The following is a 12,907-nucleotide window of genomic DNA, read 5'->3' on the forward strand; positions in this document are numbered from 1 at the left end:
TATCCTGCACCAACACAAGTGCGAAAAGTGGTTTTTCAACACTAACACAAGTGCGAAAAGTGGTTTTTCAACACTAACACAAGTGCGAAAGGTGGTTTTCCACACTAATACAAGTACAAAAGTGGTTTCCTGCACCAACACAAGTGCGAAAAGTGGTTTTTCAACACTAACACAAGTGCAAAAAGTGGTTTTTCCACACTAATACAAGTGCAAAAAGTGTTTTGTCCACACTAATACAAGTCCAAAAGTGGTTTTTCAACACTAACAAAACTGCGAAAAGTGTTTTTCCACACTAATACAAGTGCAAAAGTGGTTTCCTGCACCAACACAAGTGCGAAAAGTGGTTTTTCAACACTAACACAAGTGCGAAAAGTGGTTTTTCCACACTAATACAAGTGCAAAAGTGGTTTCCTAAACCAACACAAGTGCGAAAGGTCGTTTTTCAACACTAACACAAGTGCGAAAAGTGGTTTTTCCACACTAATACAAGTGCAAAAAGTGTTTTTTCCACACTAATAGAAGTGCAAAAGTGGTTTTTCAACACTAACACAAGTGCGAAAAGTGGTTTTTCAACACTAATACAAGTGCAAAAGTGGTTTCCTGCACCAACACAAGTGCGAAAAGTGGTTTTTCAACACTAACACAAGTGCAAAAAGTGTTTTTTCAACACTATCACAAGTGCAAAAAGTGTTTTTTCGACACTAATACAAGTGCAAAAGTGGTTTCCTGCACAAACACAAGTGCGAAAAGTGGTTTTTCAACACTAACACAAGTGCGAAAAGTGGTTTTGCCACACTAATACAAGTGCAAAAGTGGTTTCCTGCACCAACACAAGTGCGAAAAGTGGTTTTTCAACACTAACACAAGTGCGAAAAGTGGTTTTTCAACACTATTCACAAGTGCGAAAAGTGGTTTTGCCACACTAATACAAGTGCAAAAGTGGTTTCCTGCACCAACACAAGTGCGAAAAGTGGTTTTTCAACACTAACACAAGTGCGAAAAGTAGTTTTTCAACACTAACACAAGTGCAAAAAGTGTTTTTCCCACACTAATACAAGTGTAAAAGTGGTTTCCTGCAACAACACAAGTGCGAAAAGTGGTTGTTCAACACGAACACAAGTGCGAAAAGTGGTTTTTCAACACTAACACAAGTGCGAAAAGTGGTTTTTCAACACTATCACAGGTGCAAAAAGTGGTTTTTCAACACTAATACAAGTGCAAAAGTGGTTTCCTCAACCAACACAAGTGCGAAAAGTGGTTTTTCAACACTAACACAAGTGCGAAAAGTGGGTTTTCAACACTATCACAAGTGCGAAAAGTGGTTTTTCAACACTAACACAAGTGCGAAAAGTGGTTTTTCCACACTAATACAAGTGCAAAAGTGGTTTCCTGCACCAACACAAGTGCGAAAAGTGGTTTTTCAACACTAACACAAGTGCGAAAAGTGGTTTTTCCACACTAATACAAGTGCAAAAGTGGTTTCCTAAACCAACACAAGTGCGAAAGGTCGTTTTTCAACACTAACACAAGTGCGAAAAGTGGTTTTTCCACACTAATACAAGTGCAAAAAGTGGTTTTTCCACACTAATAGAAGTGCAAAAGTGGTTTTTCAACACTAACACAAGTGCGAAAAGTGGTTTTTCAACACTAACACAAGTGCAAAAAGTGTTTTTCCCACACTAATACAAGTGCGAAAAGTGGTTTCCTACACCAACACAAGTGCGAAAATTGGTTTCCTACACCAACACAAGTGCGAAAATTGGTTTTTCAACACCAACACAAGTGCGAAAAGTGGGTTTTCAACACTAACACAAGTGCGAAAAGTGGTTTCCTGCACCAACACATGTGCGAAAAGTGGTGTTTCAACACTAACACAAGTGCGAAAAGTGGTTTCCTACATCAACACAAGTGCGAAAATTGGTTTCCTACACCAACACAAGTGCGAAAATTGGTTTTTCAACACTAACACAAGTGAGAAAAGTGGTTTCCTGCCCCAACACATGTGCGAAAAGTGGTTTCCTACACCAACACAAGTGCGAAAAGTGGTTTTTCCACACTAATACAAGTGCGAAAAGTGGTTTCCTACACCAACACAAGTGCGAAAAGTGGTTTTTCAACACGAACACAAGTGCGAAAAGTGGGTTTTTTCCACACTAATACAAGTGCAAAAATTGGTTTCCTCCACCAACACAAGTGCGAAAAGTGGTTTTTCAACAATAACACAAGTGCGAAAAGTAGTTTCCTACACCAACACAAGTGCAAAAAGTGGTTTTTCATCACTAACACAAGTGCGAAAAGTGGTTTCCTCCACCAACACAAGTGCGAAAAGTGGGTTTTCAACAATAACACAAGAACGAAAAGGTGTTTCCTACACCAACACAAGTGCGAAAAGTGGTTTTTCAACACTAACACAAGTGCGAAAAGTGGTTTCCTCCACCAACACAAGTGCGAAAAGTGGGTTTTCAACACTACCACAAGTGTGAAAAGTGGTTTTTCAACACTAACACAAGTGCAAAAAGCGGTTTTCCCACACTAATAGAAGTGTGAAAAGTGGTTTCCAACACCAACACATGTGCGAAAAGTGGTTTTTCAACACTAACACAAGTGCAAAAAGTGGTTTCCTACACAAACACAAGTGCATTAAGTGGTTTTTCAACACTAACACAAGTGCGAAAAGTGGTTTCCTACACCAACACAAGTGCGTTAAGTGGTTTTTCAACACTAACACAAGTGCGAAAAGTGGTTTCCTCCACCAACACAAGTGCAAAAAGTGGTTTTTCAACACGAACACAAGTGTGAAAAGTGGTTTCCTACACCAACACAAGTGCGAAAAGTGGTTTTTCAACACGAACACAAGTGCGAAAAGTGGGTTTTTTCCACACTAATACAAGTGCAAAAATTGGTTTCCTCCACCAACACAAGTGTGAAAAGTGGTTTTTCAACAATAACACAAGTGCGAAAAGTAGTTTCCTACACGAACACAAGTGCGAAAAGTGAGTTTTCAACAATAACACAAGAACGAAAAGGTGTTTCCTACACCAACACAAGTGCGAAAAGTGGTTTTTCAACACTAACACAAGTGCGAAAAGTGGTATCCTCCACCAACACAGGTGCGAAAAGTGGGTTTTCAACACTACCACAAGTGCGAAAAGTGGTTTCCTGCACCAACACATGTGCGAAAAGTGGTTTTTCAACACTAACACAAGTGCGAAAAGTGGTTTCCTACACCAACACAAGTGCGAAAAGTGGTTTCCTACACCAACACAAGTGCGAAAATTGGTTTCCTACACCAACACAGGTGCGAAAATTGGTTTTTCAACACCAACACAAGTGCGAAAAGTGGGTTTTCAACACTATCACAAGTGCGAAAAGTAGTTTCAGGACCAACACATGTGCGAAAAGTGGTTTTTCAACACTAACACAAGTGCGAAAATTGGTTTCCGACACCAACACAAGTGCAAAAATTGGTTTTTCAACACTAACACAAGTGTAAAAAGTGGTTTCCTCCACCAACACAAGTGCGAAAAGTGGGTTTTCAACACTAACACAAGTGCGAAAAGTAGTTTCCTGCACCAACACACGTGCGAAAAGTGGTTTCCCACAGCGAAAAGTGGTTTTTCAACACTAACACAAGTGAGAAAAGTGGTTTCCTACACCAACACAAGTGCGAAAAGTGGTTTCCTGCACCAACACATGTGCGAAAAGGGGTTTTTCAACACTAACACAAGTGCGAAAAGTGGTTTCCTACACCAACACAAGTGCGAAAAGTGGTTTCCTACACCAACACAAGTGCGAAAATTGGTTTCCTACACCAACACAAGTGCGAAAATTGGTTTTTCAACACCAACACAAGTGCGAAAAGTGGGTTTTCAACACTAACACAAGTGCGAAAAGTAGTTTCCTGCACCAACACATGTGCGAAAAGTGGTTTTTCAACACTAACACAAGTGCGAAAAGTGGTTTCCTACACTAACACAAGTGCGTTAAGTGGTTTTTCAACACTAACACAAGTGCGAAAAGTGGTTTCCTACACCAACACAAGTGCAAAAAGTGGTTTTTCAACACGAACACAAGTGTGAAAAGTGGTTTCCTACACCAACACAAGTGCGAAAAGTGGTTTTTCAACACGAACACAAGTGCGAAAAGTGGGTTTTTTCCACACTAATACAAGTGCAAAAATTGGTTTCCTCCACCAACACAAGTGCGAAAAGTGGTTTTTCAACAATAACACAAGTGCGAAAAGTAGTTTCCTACACCAACACAAGTGCGAAAAGTGAGTTTTCAACAATAACACAAGAACGAAAAGGTGTTTCCTACACCAACACAAGTGCGAAAAGTGGTTTTTCAACACTAACACAAGTGCGAAAAGTGGTATCCTCCACCAACACAAGTGCGAAAAGTGGGTTTTCAACACTACCACAAGTGCGAAAAGTGGTTTCCTGCACCAACACATGTGCGAAAAGTGGTTTTTCAACACTAACACAAGTGCGAAAAGTGGTTTCCTACACCAACACAAGTGCGAAAAGTGGTTTCCTACACCAACACAAGTGCGAAAATTGGTTTCCTACACCAACACAGGTGCGAAAATTGGTTTTTCAACACCAACACAAGTGCGAAAAGTGGGTTTTCAACACTATCACAAGTGCGAAAAGTAGTTTCCTGCACCGACACATGTGCGAAAAGTGGTTTTTCAACACTAACACAAGTGCGAAAATTGGTTTCCGACACCAACACAAGTGCAAAAATGGGTTTTTCAACACTAACACAAGTGTAAAAAGTGGTTTCCTCCACCAACACAAGTGCAAAAAGTGGGTTTTCAACACTAACACAAGTGCGAAAAGTAGTTTCCTGCACCAACACACATGCGAAAAGTGGTTTCCCACAGCGAAAAGTGGTTTTTCAACACTAACACAAGTGCGAAAAGTGGTTTCCTACACCAACACAAGTGCGAAAAGTGGTTTCCTGCACCAACACATGTGCAAAAAGTGGTTTTTCAACACTAACACAAGTGCGAAAAGTGGTTTCCTACACCAACACAAGTGCGAAAAGTGGTTTCCTACACCAACACAAGTGCGAAAATTGGTTTCCTACACCAACACAAGTGCGAAAATTGGTTTTTCAACACCAACACAGGTGCGAAAAGTGGTTTTTCAACACTAACACAAGTGCGAAAAGTAGTTTCCTGCACCAACACATGTGCGAAAAGTGGTTTTTCAACACTAACACAAGTGCGAAAAGTGGTTCCCTACACAAACACAAGTGAGGATGAGTTGACAAGTGCGAAAATGCACAAGTGCCAAGTGCACAAGTGCACAAATGCACAATTTGACAAGTGCACAAGTTGACAAGTGCGAAAATTGGTTTCCTACACCAACACAAGTGCGAAAATTGGTTTTTCAACACTAACACAAGTGTGAAAAGTGGTTTCCTCCACCAACACAAGTGCGAAAAGTGGGTTTTCAACACTAACACAAGTGCAAAAAGTAGTTTCCTGCACCAACACATGTGCGAAAAGTTGTTTCCCACAGCGAAAGGTGGTTTTTCAACACTAACACAAGTGCGAAAAGTGGTTTTTCCTACACCAACACTTGTGCGAAAAGTGGTTTCCTACACCAACACAAGTATGAAAAGTGGTTTCCGACACCAACACAAGTGCGAAAAGTGGATTTTCAACACTAACACAAGTGCGAAAAGTGGTTTTTCCACACAAATACAAGTGCAAAAATTGGTTTCCTCCACCACCACAAGTGTGAAAAGTGGTTTTTCAACAATAACACAAGTGCGAAAAGTAGTTTCCTGCACCAACACATGTGCGCAAAGTGGTTTCCCACAGGGAAAAGTGGTTTTTCAACACTAACACAAGTGCGAAAAGTAGTTTTTCCTACACCAACACTTGTGCGAAAAGTGGTTTCCGACACCAACACAAGTGCGAAAATTGAGTTTTCAACACTAACACAAGTGCAAAAAGTGGTTTTTCCACACTAATACAAGTGCAAAAGTGGTTTCCTGCACCAACACAAGTGCGAAAAGTGGTTTTTCAACACTAACACAAGTGCGAAAAGTGGTTTTTCCACACTAATACAAGTGCAAAAGTGGTTTCCTGCACCAACACAAGTGCGAAAAGTGGTTTTTCAACACTATCACAAGTGCAAAAAGTGTTTTTTCCACACTAATACAAGTGCAAAAGTGGTTTCCTGCACCAACACAAGTGCGAAAAGTGGTTTTTCAACACTAACACAAGTGCGAAAAGTGGTTTTTCAACACTAACACAAGTGCGAAAAGTGGTTTTCCACACTAATACAAGTGCAAAAGTGGTTTCCTGCACCAACACATGTGCGAAAAGTGGTTTTTCAACACTAACACAAGTGCGAAAAGTGGTTTTTCCACACTAATACAAGTGCAAAAGTAGTTTCCTGCACCAACACATGTGCGAAAAGTGGTTTTTCAACACTAACACAAGTGCGAAAAGTGTTTTCCTACACAAACACAAGTCAGGATGAGTTGACACGAGCGAAAATGCACAAGTGCACAAGTGCACAAGTGCACAAGTGCACAAATGCACAAGTTGACAAGTGCGAAAATTGGTTTCCTACACCAACACAAGTGCGAAAAGTGGTTTTTCAACAGTAACACAAGTGCGAAAAGTGGTTTCCTACACCAACACAAGTGCGAAAAGTGGTTTCCTACACCAACACAAGTGCGAAAATTGGTTTCCTACACCAACACAAGTGCGAACATTGGTTTTTCAACACCAACACAAGTGCGAAAAGTGGGTTTTCAACACTAACACAAGTGCGAAAAGTGGTTTCCTGCACCAACACATGTGCGAAAAGTGGTGTTTCAACACTAACACAAGTGCGAAAAGTGGTTTTTCCACACTAATACAAGTGCAAAAAGTGGTTTTTTCCACACTAATAGAAGTGCAAAAGTGGTTTTTCAACACTAACACAAGTGCGAAAAGTGGTTTTTCAACACTAACACAAGTGCGAAAAGTGGTTTTTCAACACTAACACAAGTGCGAAAAGTGGTTTTCCACACTAATACAAGTGCAAAAGTGGTTTCCTGCACCAACACATGTGCGAAAAGTGGTTTTTCAACACTAACACAAGTGCGAAAAGTGGTTTTTCCACACTAATACAAGTGCAAAAGTAGTTTCCTGCACCAACACATGTGCGAAAAGTGGTTTTTCAACACTAACACAAGTGCAAAAAGTGGTTTTTCCACACTAATACAAGTGCAAAAGTGGTTTCCTGCACCAACACAAGTGCGAAAAGTGGTTTTTCAACACTAACACAAGTGCAAAAAGTGTTTTTTCAACACTATCACAAGTGCAAAAAGTGTTTTGTCCACACTAATACAAGTGCAAAAGTGGTTTCCTGCACCAACACAAGTGCGAAAAGTGGTTTTTCAACACTAACACAAGTGCGAAAAGTGGTTTTTCAACACTATTCACAAGTGCGAAAAGTGGTTTTTCCACACTAATACAAGTGCAAAAGTGGTATCCTGCACCAACACAAGTGCGAAAAGTGGTTTTTCAACACTAACACAAGTGCGAAAAGTGGTTTTTCAACACTAACACAAGTGCGAAAGGTGGTTTTCCACACTAATACAAGTACAAAAGTGGTTTCCTGCACCAACACAAGTGCGAAAAGTGGTTTTTCAACACTAACACAAGTGCAAAAAGTGGTTTTTCCACACTAATACAAGTGCAAAAAGTGTTTTGTCCACACTAATACAAGTCCAAAAGTGGTTTTTCAACACTAACAAAACTGCGAAAAGTGTTTTTCCACACTAATACAAGTGCAAAAGTGGTTTCCTGCACCAACACAAGTGCGAAAAGTGGTTTTTCAACACTAACACAAGTGCGAAAAGTGGTTTTTCCACACTAATACAAGTGCAAAAGTGGTTTCCTAAACCAACACAAGTGCGAAAGGTCGTTTTTCAACACTAACACAAGTGCGAAAAGTGGTTTTTCCACACTAATACAAGTGCAAAAAGTGTTTTTTCCACACTAATAGAAGTGCAAAAGTGGTTTTTCAACACTAACACAAGTGCGAAAAGTGGTTTTTCGACACTAATACAAGTGCAAAAGTGGTTTCCTGCACCAACACAAGTGCGAAAAGTGGTTTTTCAACACTAACACAAGTGCAAAAAGTGTTTTTTCAACACTATCACAAGTGCAAAAAGTGTTTTTTCGACACTAATACAAGTGCAAAAGTGGTTTCCTGCACAAACACAAGTGCGAAAAGTGGTTTTTCAACACTAACACAAGTGCGAAAAGTGGTTTTGCCACACTAATACAAGTGCAAAAGTGGTTTCCTGCACCAACACAAGTGCGAAAAGTGGTTTTTCAACACTAACACAAGTGCGAAAAGTGGTTTTTCAACACTATTCACAAGTGCGAAAAGTGGTTTTGCCACACTAATACAAGTGCAAAAGTGGTTTCCTGCACCAACACAAGTGCGAAAAGTGGTTTTTCAACACTAACACAAGTGCGAAAAGTAGTTTTTCAACACTAACACAAGTGCAAAAAGTGTTTTTCCCACACTAATACAAGTGTAAAAGTGGTTTCCTGCAACAACACAAGTGCGAAAAGTGGTTGTTCAACACGAACACAAGTGCGAAAAGTGGTTTTTCAACACTAACACAAGTGCGAAAAGTGGTTTTTCAACACTATCACAGGTGCAAAAAGTGGTTTTTCAACACTAATACAAGTGCAAAAGTGGTTTCCTCAACCAACACAAGTGCGAAAAGTGGTTTTTCAACACTAACACAAGTGCGAAAAGTGGGTTTTCAACACTATCACAAGTGCGAAAAGTGGTTTTTCAACACTAACACAAGTGCGAAAAGTGGTTTTTCCACACTAATACAAGTGCAAAAGTGGTTTCCTGCACCAACACAAGTGCGAAAAGTGGTTTTTCAACACTAACACAAGTGCGAAAAGTGGTTTTTCCACACTAATACAAGTGCAAAAGTGGTTTCCTAAACCAACACAAGTGCGAAAGGTCGTTTTTCAACACTAACACAAGTGCGAAAAGTGGTTTTTCCACACTAATACAAGTGCAAAAAGTGGTTTTTCCACACTAATAGAAGTGCAAAAGTGGTTTTTCAACACTAACACAAGTGCGAAAAGTGGTTTTTCAACACTAACACAAGTGCAAAAAGTGTTTTTCCCACACTAATACAAGTGCGAAAAGTGGTTTCCTACACCAACACAAGTGCGAAAATTGGTTTCCTACACCAACACAAGTGCGAAAATTGGTTTTTCAACACCAACACAAGTGCGAAAAGTGGGTTTTCAACACTAACACAAGTGCGAAAAGTGGTTTCCTGCACCAACACATGTGCGAAAAGTGGTGTTTCAACACTAACACAAGTGCGAAAAGTGGTTTCCTACATCAACACAAGTGCGAAAATTGGTTTCCTACACCAACACAAGTGCGAAAATTGGTTTTTCAACACTAACACAAGTGAGAAAAGTGGTTTCCTGCCCCAACACATGTGCGAAAAGTGGTTTCCTACACCAACACAAGTGCGAAAAGTGGTTTTTCCACACTAATACAAGTGCGAAAAGTGGTTTCCTACACCAACACAAGTGCGAAAAGTGGTTTTTCAACACGAACACAAGTGCGAAAAGTGGGTTTTTTCCACACTAATACAAGTGCAAAAATTGGTTTCCTCCACCAACACAAGTGCGAAAAGTGGTTTTTCAACAATAACACAAGTGCGAAAAGTAGTTTCCTACACCAACACAAGTGCAAAAAGTGGTTTTTCATCACTAACACAAGTGCGAAAAGTGGTTTCCTCCACCAACACAAGTGCGAAAAGTGGATTTTCAACAATAACACAAGAACGAAAAGGTGTTTCCTACACCAACACAAGTGCGAAAAGTGGTTTTTCAACACTAACACAAGTGCGAAAAGTGGTTTCCTCCACCAACACAAGTGCGAAAAGTGGGTTTTCAACACTACCACAAGTGTGAAAAGTGGTTTTTCAACACTAACACAAGTGCAAAAAGCGGTTTTCCCACACTAATAGAAGTGTGAAAAGTGGTTTCCAACACCAACACATGTGCGAAAAGTGGTTTTTCAACACTAACACAAGTGCAAAAAGTGGTTTCCTACACAAACACAAGTGCATTAAGTGGTTTTTCAACACTAACACAAGTGCGAAAAGTGGTTTCCTACACCAACACAAGTGCGTTAAGTGGTTTTTCAACACTAACACAAGTGCGAAAAGTGGTTTCCTCCACCAACACAAGTGCAAAAAGTGGTTTTTCAACACGAACACAAGTGTGAAAAGTGGTTTCCTACACCAACACAAGTGCGAAAAGTGGTTTTTCAACACGAACACAAGTGCGAAAAGTGGGTTTTTTCCACACTAATACAAGTGCAAAAATTGGTTTCCTCCACCAACACAAGTGTGAAAAGTGGTTTTTCAACAATAACACAAGTGCGAAAAGTAGTTTCCTACACGAACACAAGTGCGAAAAGTGAGTTTTCAACAATAACACAAGAACGAAAAGGTGTTTCCTACACCAACACAAGTGCGAAAAGTGGTTTTTCAACACTAACACAAGTGCGAAAAGTGGTATCCTCCACCAACACAGGTGCGAAAAGTGGGTTTTCAACACTACCACAAGTGCGAAAAGTGGTTTCCTGCACCAACACATGTGCGAAAAGTGGTTTTTCAACACTAACACAAGTGCGAAAAGTGGTTTCCTACACCAACACAAGTGCGAAAAGTGGTTTCCTACACCAACACAAGTGCGAAAATTGGTTTCCTACACCAACACAGGTGCGAAAATTGGTTTTTCAACACCAACACAAGTGCGAAAAGTGGGTTTTCAACACTATCACAAGTGCGAAAAGTAGTTTCAGGACCAACACATGTGCGAAAAGTGGTTTTTCAACACTAACACAAGTGCGAAAATTGGTTTCCGACACCAACACAAGTGCAAAAATTGGTTTTTCAACACTAACACAAGTGTAAAAAGTGGTTTCCTCCACCAACACAAGTGCGAAAAGTGGGTTTTCAACACTAACACAAGTGCGAAAAGTAGTTTCCTGCACCAACACACGTGCGAAAAGTGGTTTCCCACAGCGAAAAGTGGTTTTTCAACACTAACACAAGTGAGAAAAGTGGTTTCCTACACCAACACAAGTGCGAAAAGTGGTTTCCTGCACCAACACATGTGCGAAAAGGGGTTTTTCAACACTAACACAAGTGCGAAAAGTGGTTTCCTACACCAACACAAGTGCGAAAAGTGGTTTCCTACACCAACACAAGTGCGAAAATTGGTTTCCTACACCAACACAAGTGCGAAAATTGGTTTTTCAACACCAACACAAGTGCGAAAAGTGGGTTTTCAACACTAACACAAGTGCGAAAAGTAGTTTCCTGCACCAACACATGTGCGAAAAGTGGTTTTTCAACACTAACACAAGTGCGAAAAGTGGTTTCCTACACAAACACAAGTGAGGATGAGTTGACACGTGCGAAAATGCACAAGTGCACAAGTGCACAAGTGCACAAATGCACAAGTTGACAAGTGCACAAGTTGACAAGTGCGAAAATTGGTTTTTCAACATGAACACAGGTGTGAAAAGTGGTTTCCTCCACCAACACCAGTGCGAAAAGTGGGTTTTCAACACTATGACAAGTGCGAAAAGTAGTTTCCTGCACCAACACATGTGCGAAAAGTGGTTTTTCAACACTAACACAAGTGCGAAAATTGGTTTCCTACACCAACACAAGTGCGAAAATTGGTTTTTCAACACTAACACAAGTGTGAAAAGTGGTTTCCTCCACCAACACAAGTGCGAAAAGTGGGTTTTCAACACTAACACAAGTGCGAAAAGTGGTTTCCTACACCGACACAAGTGCGAAAAGTGGTTTCCTGCACCAACGCATGTGCAAAAAGTGGTTTTTCAACACTAACACAAGTGCAAAAAGTGGTTTCCTACACCAACACAAGTGCGAAAAGTGGTTTCCTACACCAACACAAGTGCGAAAATTGGTTTCCTACACCAACACAAGTGCGAAAATAGGTTTTTCAACACCAACACAGGTGCGAAAAGTGGTTTTTCAACACTAACACAAGTGCGAAAAGTGGTTTCCTACACCAACACAAGTGCGAAAAGTAGTTTCCTGCACCAACACTTGTGCGAAAAGTGTTTTTTCAACACCAACACAAGTGCGAAAAGTGGTTCCCTACACAAACACAAGTGAGGATGAGTTGACAAGTGCGAAAATGCACAAGTGCACAAGTGCACAAGTGCACAAATGCACAAGTTGACAAGTGCACAAGTTGACAAGTGCGAAAATTGGTTTCCTACACCAACACAAGTGCGAAAATTGGTTTTTCAACACTAACACAAGTGTGAAAAGTGGTTTCCTCCACCAACACAAGTGCGAAAAGTGGGTTTTCAACACTAACACAAGTGCAAAAAGTAGTTTCCTGCACCAACACATGTGCGAAAAGTGGTTTCCCACAGCGAAAGGTGGTTTTTCAACACTAACACAAGTGCAAAAAGTGGTTTTTCAACACTAACACAAGTGCGAAAATTGGTTTCCTACACAAACACAAGTCAGGATGAGTTGACACGAGCGAAAATGCAAAAGTGCACAAGTGCACAAGTGCACAAATGCACAAGTTGACAAGTGCGAAAATTGGTTTCCTACACCAACACAAGTGCGAAAAGTGGTTTTTCAACAGTAACACAAGTGCGAAAAGTGGTTTCCTACACCAACACAAGTGCGAAAAGTGGTTTCCTACACCAACACAAGTGCGAAAATTGGTTTCCTACACCAACACAAGTGCGAAAATTGGTTTTTCAACACCAACACAAGTGCGAAAAGTGGGTTTTCAACACTAACACAAGTGCGAAAAGTGGTTTCCTGCACC

This window comes from Myxine glutinosa, chromosome 4 (assembly GCF_964187855.1).
Source record: "Myxine glutinosa chromosome 4, kmMyxGlut1.1, whole genome shotgun sequence".
In the NCBI taxonomy this organism is placed as follows: domain Eukaryota; kingdom Metazoa; phylum Chordata; class Myxini; order Myxiniformes; family Myxinidae; genus Myxine; species Myxine glutinosa.